This window comes from Haliotis rufescens, unplaced genomic scaffold (assembly GCF_023055435.1).
Source record: "Haliotis rufescens isolate VD_foot unplaced genomic scaffold, xgHalRufe1.0.p SCAF_67, whole genome shotgun sequence".
NCBI classification, from domain to species: domain Eukaryota; kingdom Metazoa; phylum Mollusca; class Gastropoda; order Lepetellida; family Haliotidae; genus Haliotis; species Haliotis rufescens.
Window position 1 is genome coordinate 585859 of NW_025964358.1, and position 13909 is coordinate 599767.

Consider the following 13909-nt stretch of genomic DNA (forward strand, 5'->3'; position numbering starts at 1 on the left):
TCAGACATTAGAAAAAACTACTATTCACTCAGTTCCCTTAGAACTGGAATATTATGAAACCGAACGTAGAGAACAGTAGATAAGCATTTTGTCAATGAGCTCGTGTATTTTTATCGATGTTATTGCGTATTTGAATAGCGAAATTCAGATACGTCGAATGACCAGAAGTTGCTTATTAGTTGATTGTATTCGGAACCGGGATGCTCAAAAGGATGGGGTTGTGATGGGAAGAAGATGGTGACTTAACCACACGGTATTAACGTAACATCCATCATCGTAAGTCACTGTACGTAAGTAAGATATTGTTCTGAAACTGTAAGATCGCCTGCTGAAACAGCCACTGGTGGAGCAACGATTGAGGAATTCGAAGAATTGTGTCGATGATTCCACGAACAGTTTCATCAGTCAGTTTATGACTTGCCTTTGCATGTGTTTGTGACGGGTGCGACCGGTGGAGCAGTATACGCTCACCTTTTGCAAACACCTGGTATCATCACTTTGTGATAGTGATTCATAAACACATGCTTATGTTATTCAGGGATGTCTTCAACACCAGCAAAACTTTATCAACCTACCTTCCAAGACATTTTATAATAGTCCCCGTGATAACTTAATCAGACTGTTAGGATATATGGCCATAAGAATGATCAAATAATTTGTAATGTTTTGCCGAACTCAAATACAACTGTTCATTATCATATAGGTTTCAAGCTGAACACACTCAATACCCTGCACGGCATTTAACGTTATGTTGTTACCGACATAAAACAACACGTCTACAACTGCGGTTACACACTAGAAGAAAGCTTTTTCTGAGCTCTTTTCAAACCGAACACAGCCTACCAGGGCTCTGAAAGGTAAACCTGGCCTCGCCATTGTCTATCTTAGGGATACGGTGGTCTCGAGTTCATGACCGCCAACTGCCCGTAATACAATAGTTAACTCGACCCGTAATAAACTTGCAACCATATCTACCGGCAATTGTTGTTTCTGAATTTATTTATAAATAGATCTGTATAGTGTTTACTGTTTTAATATTCGCCTGTATACTCAGTACGTAAAATAAAAAATAAAGGATTGTCTTTATCAAGTATACATATTTACATATAAATTGAAAAAAACCCCAAAAAACTGTTACAAAATCATGCATGCGTATTTCAGTAGCGGTTGTAGTGAAACGGTGCGCAGAGAGTTTTGGAATAGGATATTCTTGATCGTGGCCAGAGATAATTACAAACATGTAAATTGTGTAATCCTGTAAACGTCACATACGTGCATGTTAACTAGGCGTGGATTCAGATCAATATATGAAGCTTCAAAACATAGCTCAACATTTGAAAAACAAAAGTATAGACGCCATGCTCGCTGATGCGAATTGAAATTCTCCTTTTTGTATTCTGTTGCACGAGTAATGATTGATTTTTCATGAAAGCTATAGTGTTGAACCGGAGTGTGATATGTTTTAGCACAAGTTTCAACAAGCTTGTGTTTGTTGTTTTGTTGACGGGATTAGACCGTTGAAACTAATACGACATGCCTTGGGTTCGGTCATGACCTTGGACACAGTATTGACTCGACTTGGTAAGAGGGTTTACAAATAAATATATGTGACAACTGTAATGCTGTATTGTACTCAACGCCCAAAAGGTTATTCAGCTCAACTGACAACACCTGTACATACCATCTGTTTCTCTGGTGTTGTTAACGACTTATGAGACAGCTGTCTCAGTGTGACTAGATCTCTGAATAAGTCCCCGAATATATTTGTCTACCCGTGTCTCGATATGCCTGTCTCGATATGCCTATCTACCTTTGCCCGAATATGTTTATCTACCTGTTCCCGAATATGTCTGTCTACCTTCCCAAAATGTGTCTGTCTACCTGTCCACGAATATGTCTGTCAACCTAATTGAGTTGTCCTTTAATATGCCTTTTTCCTGTCTCTGAGCTATCAATCTGTCCGGTATGTACATGTATATCTTCTTTGTCTGTATCTGAACATGTCTTTTTATCATCCAAAAATGTCTCCAACAGGAGATATCGCTCGGGTGAGATCAAGCGATATCTTCATTGTAGATATCGCTGCAATGAAATTGAATCACAATGCTTTGCAGACCATTGTGACGTCTTTGTTACATGACGTCACAATCCAATGACATCACTAATGACGCTACTACTGAAGCTGTTAGCAGTACATTTACACTTAAGACACTGTTATAACTGTCAACAAACTGAAAAAGGTGGAAGAATGATGTTGGATGACAAATATAATCTCACCCTCCTGTCTTTTGATATCAATTATATCAACGAGTGTTGATATATTTAATATCCATAGACACTCGGGTGAGATTCACTATGTATCAGACTCTACTGACTCTCTATTTCTGACTGTGATGTGTGTAACAGTGGGCAGTGGACTGTGTGGTGAGCAGGTGAATCTGTCACAGCTTGACGCTATTAGCTGGATTATGTCTTCAACATTCAGCAGCTATGTAAATCTTCTCACAATATCGCAATCTAGTTATTTATCCATCATTGTATTTATACCGTATCCATAAACACAAATATCTGTCTCCCTGAATATCCATCTGCTGATGTATCTGTGACGATTGGAATATGAAAATATTTCCTCAAGGTACAGGGGTGGTGAGGTAGCCTTCTGGTTAAAGCGTTCGCTCGTCACGCCGAAGACCCGGGTTTTATTCCCCACATGGGTACAATGTGTGAAGCCCATTTTCCGGTGCCCCCCGCTGTGATATTGATGGAATATGGCTAAAAGCGGCGTAAAACCACACTCACTCACTCCCAGGTAGAGCAGTTCTCATTCCCTCTAGAGATCTTTACCAACCGCTACAATCCACCCATACACTCATGCATGCATCCGTTCATCCGTGCATGCAACATCCATTCATCCGTGTATTTATTTATCCATCCGTACCTTCCCCATAAATCTATTCTCCATGTATCTTGGAAAACAGAAGCTGCTTTGATTACGTCATTTGCTATTCCCTTCATCTCAAAACAGTCTGGATTTTGAAATTGAATTATACAGTAAGCTTCGTGAACAAGTATATCCAATGTTCTCTCCAATATACACGCCAATGCATCTCAACAGCCATTCCACCGAGACTCAGCTGATGACATTGACGTTAGACACTGAGCCGATAGATTAAGCGCTATCCCCCCTGCAAATAGATAAGTACTTTACCTGTATTAAGACAACACACAACATGCCGAGGCCTCCCAGGAGAATGACCTTTTGGCATCAATGAGTTTTCTTCCTGCTGAGCACGACTGGTGGGGATGCTTGTTTGGGATAGGAACGGTAGGGCCCACCGAAGTAGACGGCATCATATATGCTTTAGACTTTAACTGTAATAGAAGCAACGCAAGCTGCCTTTATGTGTACACAATCTGAAGTATTTATCATGTTTGATGAAATAACTGCCACGTCAACAAAGGAGAAATGGCGGTTGTTATGTCAATATTAGTACAAGGCATGTTCAGAATACCATTCTCGCACGAATCAATCAGATGTTTCGTAAAGGAATTGGGCAAAAGAGTATAAATCTCTTCTAAAGATCTAAGTGCCAACTGCACGTGTTATGTAGTCTCGCGAGATCTCGCGTGGCAGATTTCCATAAGAAGTGACGCGAGATCGATATTGTGTGGCGATCCGTCTGCGGTGTTGGGAATGTACACAGACAACAATGGCCTCCTCCTTTCAAAGTGACCACCACTGAGGCTGTGCACACTGTTGTGTTTGGACTAATTGACGGTCAATGCTCGGCACTAGTGGTCGGTAGCCTCAAGAGGTTGTAGTGATTTACAGCATTGTGATAGCTGTTAGTGTGTGTTGACCTGGCTGGAACGGTCATCAGTCCTGGAGAACAGGACTATCTATTGCTCTCAGCTGGATGGAATTGTTCCGTCATTCCATACCCATCTGTTTTGACCATAAAAGTGTAAATACTGGTTGTGAAGGTTGTAGTCCCTGCTGATGGCGACGTTAACCGACTTAGGCACCACATTTCCCTCTCCTATTGACACAATTTGTTTGCGTGTGTTCCAAAAGAACTGCTTCACGGGATAATATAACACCGATTTTTACATATTTCGAAAAAGTTGCCATGTGATCTATTAATAATGAGAATCACGTTTTTAGTTTTACCGTTGGTTTTGAAACTATATGTCTGTTGAGATCGGGTGGCTGTACTACGAAGGTACATTCTGATGTATGGTCACAGGTTGGCTGGACTGACCCGCATCATAACGAGATATTCATACAATATGGCAGCTCAGACACTGTATACAAGAAGGTTATCATTCTTTCCCTCTGTGTTGGAACATAGGATGGTAATAGGTTGTACGCTTCCCTTTGTTGTCCAATGGTATTGAAAATAGTTGGTCGTACCACCTCACACCTGATATAACCACAGCTGATTAAGCTACACTACAGCTGCAACTGATTTAGCTATATTTGATACAGATTCAGCTGATACAGAGCTACAACTTATATGGGTGAGGTGAAATTGGGTTTAACGTCTAGTCCAAGATTGTTGCAGTTATGTAGCGACTACAACTTTTTGTCATACATACAACGGATAACAAGATTTGATTACGTTACAGCTGATATTACTACAACGCTTAATAACTAAAGTTGATAGTGAGTGCGGCGTTAAACAAACTATATATATATATATATATATATATATATATATATATATAATTTTATTTAAAGTTGAGGTATCATAAACCAAATCGTGTTTCAAGGTTATATCGATGTTACCCGAGTGTTCCATGTGTAAAATAATGCTGGCAAAACGACTAATTACGTCACGACAGACGTTATTGTACTTGCATTGAGATTCAGCGTGAAATTCGTCTATGATGTGTGTACGTTCTATTGAATTCTTTCGGAACAAACACATACTGTTCTGTAGGCAGCGTTTTGTGTGAAGCCTTCGCAGAAAAACACTGATTTGTTGGCGTCCCGCGGTTTTAACACATGCTGAAGTTCGCCGCAGCTGTTACGGTGAAAGAAAAACAAATACAATTCGTTGTTTCCTACTTACAAGATAGGTTGTCGGTGTATTTTATCGTCAAGGGATTTTTGTAAACAGCCGCCATTGCTGGAATCTAGTTATAAAAAGACTGTTTTTTTTATTCGATTATTTAGGGGCGGTGGGGCAGCCTAGCGGTTAAAGCGTTTGTTCGTCAAGCCGGGTTCAATTCCTCACATGGGTACAGGGAGTGAAGCCAATTTCGGGTGTCCCCCGCCGTGGTATTGCTGGAATATTGGTAAAAGCGGCGTGAAAAAATACTCACTCACTCACTCACTCACTCACTCACTCACTCACTCACTCACACACTATTCGATTATTTAACTTTACAGAATCAGCACACTCACTTTGAGAGAGTTTCATCATTCATATCAAACTGTCTCCCTCTGCTATCATGCCTTTGCCCTCAGCTCGTCTTCTTAACTTGATGTTCAATATTTACCCGTTATTTCCATGGAAACAGTTAAAAAACAAGGAAACGAAGCATTAGCGTGCCGGAAATGCCCCTAAGACCCGTTTCTTGGAAATTCCCGCTGGGATGTTTCTCCAATCAAGTTTGAGATTGTTGTAGGTGATGGTGTGACAGGCCTTGACGGACGTCGATTTCTCAGATTGATGTCAGTGTTAATAGCTTATTGAGGTACTTTTTGTATTTTTAAGTTCTTTGCTACTTTGTCAAAGAATCTAAGAGCAGGGTTGGGCAGATTCTTATGTTCTGGATGATGGAGAGAGAGGATTTAATCTTTGAGATCATCTGGAATTTATGGAGGTCGGTCTCCTTCACGATGATGTTGAGGACTTCGCGAACAGCAACACCATCACCTTAACCTTTCATCCTCACCGACCGTGGACGTGGTGGTGAAATATTCGTTCTGGGCTTCTCATTGGAGTGCCCCTAGATGTAACAGAGGCGTCAACATTGGTACCAGCGTCGGCTACAAGAGGGTCGATGAATGAACAAGTTATTAAATATCGGTGTTTCAAAATCGATAAATCTTGTGAAGCTCTACAGCACTACCGGAATCCATTTGCTTGGAGGAATGGGGTTGATGTTTTATGGAGCAGGGCACATCAACCACCATCAGCAACGGCCACTGAAGAGCCGTAGTTTATGAACATCGCCGACGATAAAGGCTGCTGAAAATGTCCCTGGCAAGTTTAAAATGTGTTGTTTTTGGAACCAGTTTTACGCCGTTGAATCTTTCATGTGCATGTCGAACAACAATGAATGTTTGATGCAGCATATTTATGTCTATTGAAGACCGATATATTACTCGGGATCAGACGTTTTCATGTATAGTAATTTCCAGTTTATTTTCGCACAGCGATGCTCATCGCCCTTAATTATACGTAAGGAAAAACGAGTAGTTGTCGTTGTAGCACTCCGATCCTGTACGCTGTTGACCTCCTCTGTAGAAATATAATTCGTTTCTGAAAGTGTTGTAATATTGACTGTAATAACAATTGCAAGTGTCCCTGTTTAAAAGGCATATGGTTCGTTTTGCCTTCAAGCCTCCCAATAACCTAAGATGTTTGAAATAAGGACACATGGTTGACATTTATACCAAGCTGGGATCCATAGCAAGCTAAAGATTCATTCACAGGCGGAGTCCTATAAACGCCTTGCCTTCATATATCCACGTTGAGCCAACAAATCCTCCTTGTAATGAACCCGCATTGATCTTTCGGCAACGTCTGTATCTATCTGTATGGTGCTGAAATTTGATATAGGTCAGAGCTAAGCGGAATTTGTTTAGTAAACCAGATATGTGAAAGTCACAATGGTTGTTTACTGTATGGGTGCCCTGAGCAGACACTATGCATAATACGGAGTTAGGAAAATAGCACATGCGAGGATGGTTGTATCTGCTTCCGATGCATGTGCCATCCATGTTTATAAATACCGTATCTGTTTCACGGATCGCGTGGAAGAGGAAACATGTACATGCATAACGCCAGGAGAGTCAATATTCCATGACATTATGCAACATCCCATGCAACTGGGTCGTTTTGAGTCGCATATAACGAAATATCGGATATAACGAACCAAAACTCCGAGGCGGGGTAAGGAAAGGAGGAAACGGATGCCGTTGAGTTTCGACAGAGGGCATTTTCATATTCATCTTGGCTTCAACCAGCACTGACTTTCTTATGCATAACTGATACAATGTACTCTCGATAACTCGAAGTTGTCAACTAAAATGAAAGTTTCGAAATAACCAGAGTTATGGTTTTTTTTTAAAATAGAAGGTATGATGTAAACTCATATGAATTTAATTCTACATCGCTACATTCTACATTTCGACATAATATTTTTTCGAGATATTCACTTTGAGGTTCTATATGTCGACTATATGTAAATCACAAACATGTAAACACAGGATCGGGTCTGTTAGAGAACGTAAAACCGTATTAAGTACTGCCCTGGCTGGCTTTGTGTAAGTTCGGGGACAAATACTGATACACATCACAAACAATGTGTGATGATTTTACAAATTCTACTTCTGAAGCTGATGTATCGATTTATGTGGACGAGGGGCACATGTGTTTGACATACATACGGTGTATCCTTCTTTATAGCCGGGATTTCGCGCATTCACTATTAATAGTGATTTACACGTACAACAGGTGGCGCTATCATATATCTTTTGTCAGCATGAATATTGATATCATGACAAAAAACAGATTTGCAGAAGGTTCGGAGCCGGCTTCCCCGGAGACAACCGTATTTAATATGTGTGATTAATATGAAAAGAAACACTGGTCACATGGTCGATTTGACATGTTCTTATCGGCTTGTTTAATTCCATTAACTACCACTATCGTATTTATATTCCAATTATTACAATTTTTATGGTATATCCGTCTAGATACCAACACATGGTAATAAATAATAGGCATGTCTTTGTGGCGTTCCCTTTTGCTAATGTCAGCCATATGTAACAGACTACACTATTCTTACTATCCCTGCAGCCAGGGAGGCGATCAAAATTGATTGTTTTCTAAATCGTAGCAAATCATTCCTTTCAAATATGCCATCGTCTTCAGTATCGTTTAGCTGTGACACACGCTTTTGCAGTTATCCCCCTTTGTTTGGGTAGATTCTATAGAGCAGCGTGAGGAAGAAGTTGACGGATGCACTCAGGTCCGGCCTATTGATTGCTTTATATTGAATACTTGATTGTATGACCGATACGCTAAAACACTTTCCCGTTGTAACAAAACAGTCGATAATGATAAACTGTATTTAACTTCTCACTTGGCCTAATGGGGAAAATTATGTCTTGTCTCCATGGCAACGGCTTGCCCGGGCATCAAACCTGAAGCTAAACTCATTTAGCCACGAGTCGCTCACTTCCGGCAAGTATCGAACAGGACATTCTGCAATTTGACCGTGTTTTGACATCCCTGCAATAAGTACCGACAACAACGACTTGGAAATAGAAGAGATGATAGTCCCTGGCGGCCATTTTGGTCCACTTCCGCCATATCATACCCTGATTGCCCGGATGTGTGCGTGTGGAGGTCTAGTAGGCAATTTGCTCCATGTTTGGTTCCTCAAGAGACTCATGATGGCTTGTTACCGAGACTCCCGGGGATGATTGCGTGACCAGAGAGTCTGGAATAGGAGGACGCTGCAAAGTGGTTGGAAATACCTCCCTTGTAATATTTACATCCTGGTAGAAGCTCGGACTACTAGTCATCCGATGCCGAATCCATCCCTCGAGAGTCACGGAATTTAAACCTTCCTACTTATCTTAATATACCAGACAATTTCAAAGCTGAAACACTCTACTCCGGATCTTGATTGAAGATAAAAAGATTTTTTTTCCAATACAACTGTACCTCGCTAATCTGAACTGTTTGTTTGGAGAACCTGTCCAGTTTGGACGGGTCTGCTGGGCATTATCTTTCTTTGGTTTGATTTGAACACATTTTATTCGCTTTAAGTGAACATGATTAGGTTCAAGCCATCACAACTTCGAATACCCACACCTCAACATATTTACAATCATGTATCACAAAAAAAGATTTGACAGGAGCCTGAGAACTGAAACACGACAAAAAGTAGATATTTTCGGTTAGGGAATCATTTACGGATTCTGAGTTTTGGACAGAGAGAAAATTGCATTCATTATATGCATGAGAAAGACCAGCCTTGCCTTATTCAGATAGTTGTAGATCGATTTCAAAGTCACCATCACTATTAAACAACGGTCAAGAGCAAGCATAGCCTTCTCTTGTCGCGAAATGAAACACTTGAAAAAGAATAATGATAGATCTCGCAGGCTGAACCATTTCCTATCTTTTACTGGGGACTATGTCCTCAACTAACTGCATAGACAAATCCGAACCAATCCAAATCATTTATTCATATGAATTCGTATCATACTATCCCTGTTCCGATTTTCTATTTGTTGAGAGTATTGTCGTGATTGTCCAGAGGAGTTGTTTCACAGTAGGCCTTGCCACTGGACATTGTGTTGGGGTCATTGCAACACTCGTACTTCTTTCACACGGCTTCCCCGTGATGGTCAACCAGGCGACAAATCTATATTAGCTTCCCCCAGAGGCTAGCCACACGAGAGAGCACCAGACTAATGGCCCGTGTGGAGCATGCAGTGATATTGGCGGCAATAGCCGAGTGAGGCTGATCCGATGGCGGTCGGGAAAAGGCGACTGTAACACCATCACAATGGAAACCATTTCCAGTACGGACTGTATTAAACATTAATATGGGGTTTGCGACTCGTGACTGCCGAATATATTTATGTAAATTTGAACGCAATAATGAGTAACCAGTTCATACACGTACGAATGCTGAATAGCAGTAACCCTCTTGGCGACCCCAGTCGCCGTATATATTATATGAGAAATAGGTTCATAGGAACGTCCACACGTTATTGGCAAAGTAATTTATTGCCTTTCCAGGAGATTTCATAAGATGAAACCAGAAGTTAAGGTGACCTATTTTGAGTAACATGACATGAACTAATGGAATGAGAAATTGTTACTGATGATCTAAGGGTTTCCGGATGCTGTTTTTTTTCTATTCATAGCCTTGAAATGAACATGTAATGTACATAAACGCTACTTTTGGACCCAAAACCGAGTCACGTAGCAATTGTAGCATCGCTTTGACAGTAAATAACTAATGTGCATAACCATTGCACTGGCACCCTACTAAGTGCCAAAGGACGAAGCTACGGCACGTAGATGTTCCATGTTCAGTATTCCAAGCCACGTCCTTACATCTCCTGCTGAAAGTCTTAAGACATTTATCTGCAGTTAGACAACTGTTCAACTAGGACGGAACACCTCACAACAACACGTACCACTACACTGGTACAACAAATAGGAATTACAAGAAACGTTCAGTTTGACCACAAATCATATTCGACCTAATTTCTGTTCACATTATGAGCTTAGCTGATCGGTATTTTTGTCAGAAGAAACTGGTCGATATGATTCTGTAACATTAGATTGTGTATGGACGCTTTGCCAAGGCTGTTTAATCCAAATATCAAACATATCCAATATCAAATATCAAATATTGAAGGTACGCGGCTGTCCTACGCATAACGCTAACGCGTTCGTAACAGAATTGAAATCAATGGTTTGAGCGTACAGGGATGATTACTTGACCCTTAGATACTTTCTTTGTCCTTTTCTTTTCCTCTGCATTCTCTCCGCTCTCTCATTTTGCCATCCCTCAAGTCAGATTCACAGCTTTCTGCTGATCGATTGTTTGGGAATCAAGCACTGACCTCCAGTGCTTTAGGTTACCGTCAATTGGGACTGTTGCACGGCACCTGACATAAACGGAGTCGATCTGTTCTCGCAATTCATGCGATCCCGCGAGACTTGAATTCTGGCAGAGCTGCATGTGTTGCGAGCATGCCCAGCAAGAGTAGAATAAGTGGCGAGTCGAGGGCAAGAGTTATCAATCAGAGCTTGCCCAACAGGACTGACCTCAGCTGTCGCGAGCATTGATTGGTCATATACGGACGATGTTTTACGGCATTCTCTGGTAATATTTTCTTGCTAAATGTTCAGATGATGGTCTCTCGTCTGATCCAGTATTTAGCCATCATATTAACACAACAATAGACCAACTCGAGTTGTTGGAACTAGCGGATGGACCCTGATTTTACTGTCAACGAGGTCTATAGCTAGTGTTCATCACCGCCAAACATCAAAAAGACCTCCTTTCATTACCAAGACCTGGTGTTTGTTTTTCATCAGTCTCTATACAAATCACTCGTCGGGGGAATTAATGAATTAGAGTATCTTTAATCACAGTTCCACCAAAACCTGAATTATATAGATGAGCATGTCGGTTAGGGGAGAGGTTTTGGCACGAGCTTTTAGATTTACTGGGAGTAGGAACGTTGGCAGAGGCAAGAAGGCTGAGGGTTCGTGTAAGTGCATGAATGTGTGATAAGAATGTATATTCTGAGCCCACCCTATGTGGGTTTTTTTTTGTTTTAAGTCGCACTCAACATATTTCAACTGACGTTGGTCGGTAAATACACGAGTTTGGATCAAACCATCCAGCGATTAACATAATCAGACACGATCTACAGAATTTGGATATGATGACATGCAATCAACCAAGTCACGTAGCCTAACCTCCTGATCTATTTTGTCGCTGGTTACGATTAGCATTGGTCGCCGAGGACCTATAGTTATTCTCGGAATGACCACCGTTTATGAAGTCACATTCTATCACTGGTTGATACGTGTTAGTATCTCTACAGGGTTCTCTGTATTATATATACTACTTGTTACAAACTCGTCTAATAACTCATATGGGAACGGGTGGCCCAGTCGTCTAAGGTGCCGCGATTCGCTGTGCAGAGTTGCGTCCCTTGGGCACGCCAGAAACCAATGATTGTGGGTTCGAATCCCGGTTCACCCCGATTATGTTTCTAGGTCAGCACCATACCGGTGCTCGTGGGTTTCACCGAAGTTGTAAACGCCTGAGACCTGCATCACTTTGGGCTTTCCTCCCACATTAAGCTGACACGCCGCGATATGACTGGAACACTGTTAAAAGCGGCGTTAAACCCAACTCACTCACTCTAATAACTCATAGTGTACCATATCTGTGTTTGTGTTATTAATTTACCACTAGCAGAGACCACATGCCGATATATGGTCTCTGTCACTAGCAACGGCGTTGTAATGTGTATATGTTGTTTTTTGCAGTCTCGCTTCAGACAACATTGATGACGTAGTTTGTAATGACGTATATCATATGATGACATCACGGACTGCTGGCAACATTAAGATATACTACATGTCATAAACTACTTCACCATTAATAATGCAGACGTAATGTGACATTATATAAATGGCGGCGTCGGTGTCTAAGAATTAATAATTTAATCAAATAGCTCTCTCACAATAGTTGCTCTGTATGACAATGACTATTCACTGGAGTAGGTATCGTTTCAAGGTTGGCGTTACTGGAACGACGCTATGTACATTGTATCGTCATAACAGGACCTATATAATAAGAGGCTATTAGGCACCATCTGAAGCAGCAAGATGCGATTGCTTGATGTATCTCTAAAGCATCTTCCGATTGAAGGTTAATCATGCTGAAAACCACTGAACGTCGTTCACAAACATAAGACCCACGTGAATACTGACATTTCATCAGATAATATATTTCATGCTGCATGTTTTTATGGTAGAGATCACTCCTGTGTTTGGATGGCATTTTATGACCATCGGATCAAATCTGATCACATGCTTGAAGGTGCGAGTGGTAAGAATTTAATTTTGCGTCGGAATATAAAGATGAAATTAAAAACTTAAGTCGTAACAGCAAATTGACACCACGACGAAGCGTGTCGTTATATCGTTTTAATGACCTTCTGTCCTGCTTCCGAAGCAACAATTTTGCATCACTATAGTGTATGATATTTCACGTTGATGTGATTCCTTTGTTGGTGTTCCTAAAACCATAAAAGGTTTCGATGTGAGATTAATCTGAAAAGTTACATGTGGCGATGTGAGCGTCCAACGCCATTGTGGGTGTATTAACGTTATCCCAGAACAGCAGGACTCCTCTAAAGAAATGGACTACGGTTGTCTGGTCGACCTCATTTTATATAATAATTATTGTCAGATTTCATCGTTTATGTTGAAGGCTTCTAAGATTCGGCAAAGATTTTATTGTTTGTATTATAATTTCTTCAGAAAGACGGAGATTGCGCCATTCAAATAAAACCGACACTTCAAATCATGAGGTTGTACTTATATTTGCCCCTCATCCTCGCTTATTGATTCGTAGTTCCTCATGTAATGTGCCCTGTTTAATTATGTAGGGATCTTAACACTTCTATGTAGAACAAGATTGGTATCTTCCGTAATGCCTTATGAGAATAGTTTGATACTGGAAGATACGATGCACGCCCGGGTCGATTCCACTTCTCAGACAGATAAGGGTTCGGTACAAAAGTGAGAATCTCAATAATAGATTATTTATCTCTTGTAGCAGAGGCATTCAAGCGAACATAATGTAGAGGTTGATGAAGGAGACACTAGGTTCTGTATAATCCCGTCCTGACAGGCGTGAGTCACGACAGGCCTTTCACCGCTTGTGGTTTGAACCAGAGTTTGTCCATGCTCTTAAACAACCATTACTTTTCAAGAAGACAAATTAAAGCCAGTCGTCTACTGCACTCCCAGTTGTTACGTTGGGTGTTTTTCATCGTGCCTTTCCCATCAAAATGTTGGTGGAAAAAATCAGTATTGAATTGACATTGATAACGTATTTCTTATTCTGTTCGGCTAAATCAACCTTGTATCGCTTATGAATTATCCATATGATT

General features: G+C 40.9%; 1 protein-coding gene across 1 annotated transcript in view; it reads left to right on the forward strand.

Annotated features, from left to right (window-relative positions):
• Nucleotides 1–13909, forward strand: part of LOC124110683 (tumor necrosis factor ligand superfamily member 10-like) — a 70415-nt gene that overhangs the window by 29063 nt on the left and 27443 nt on the right. The window lies entirely within an intron of this gene.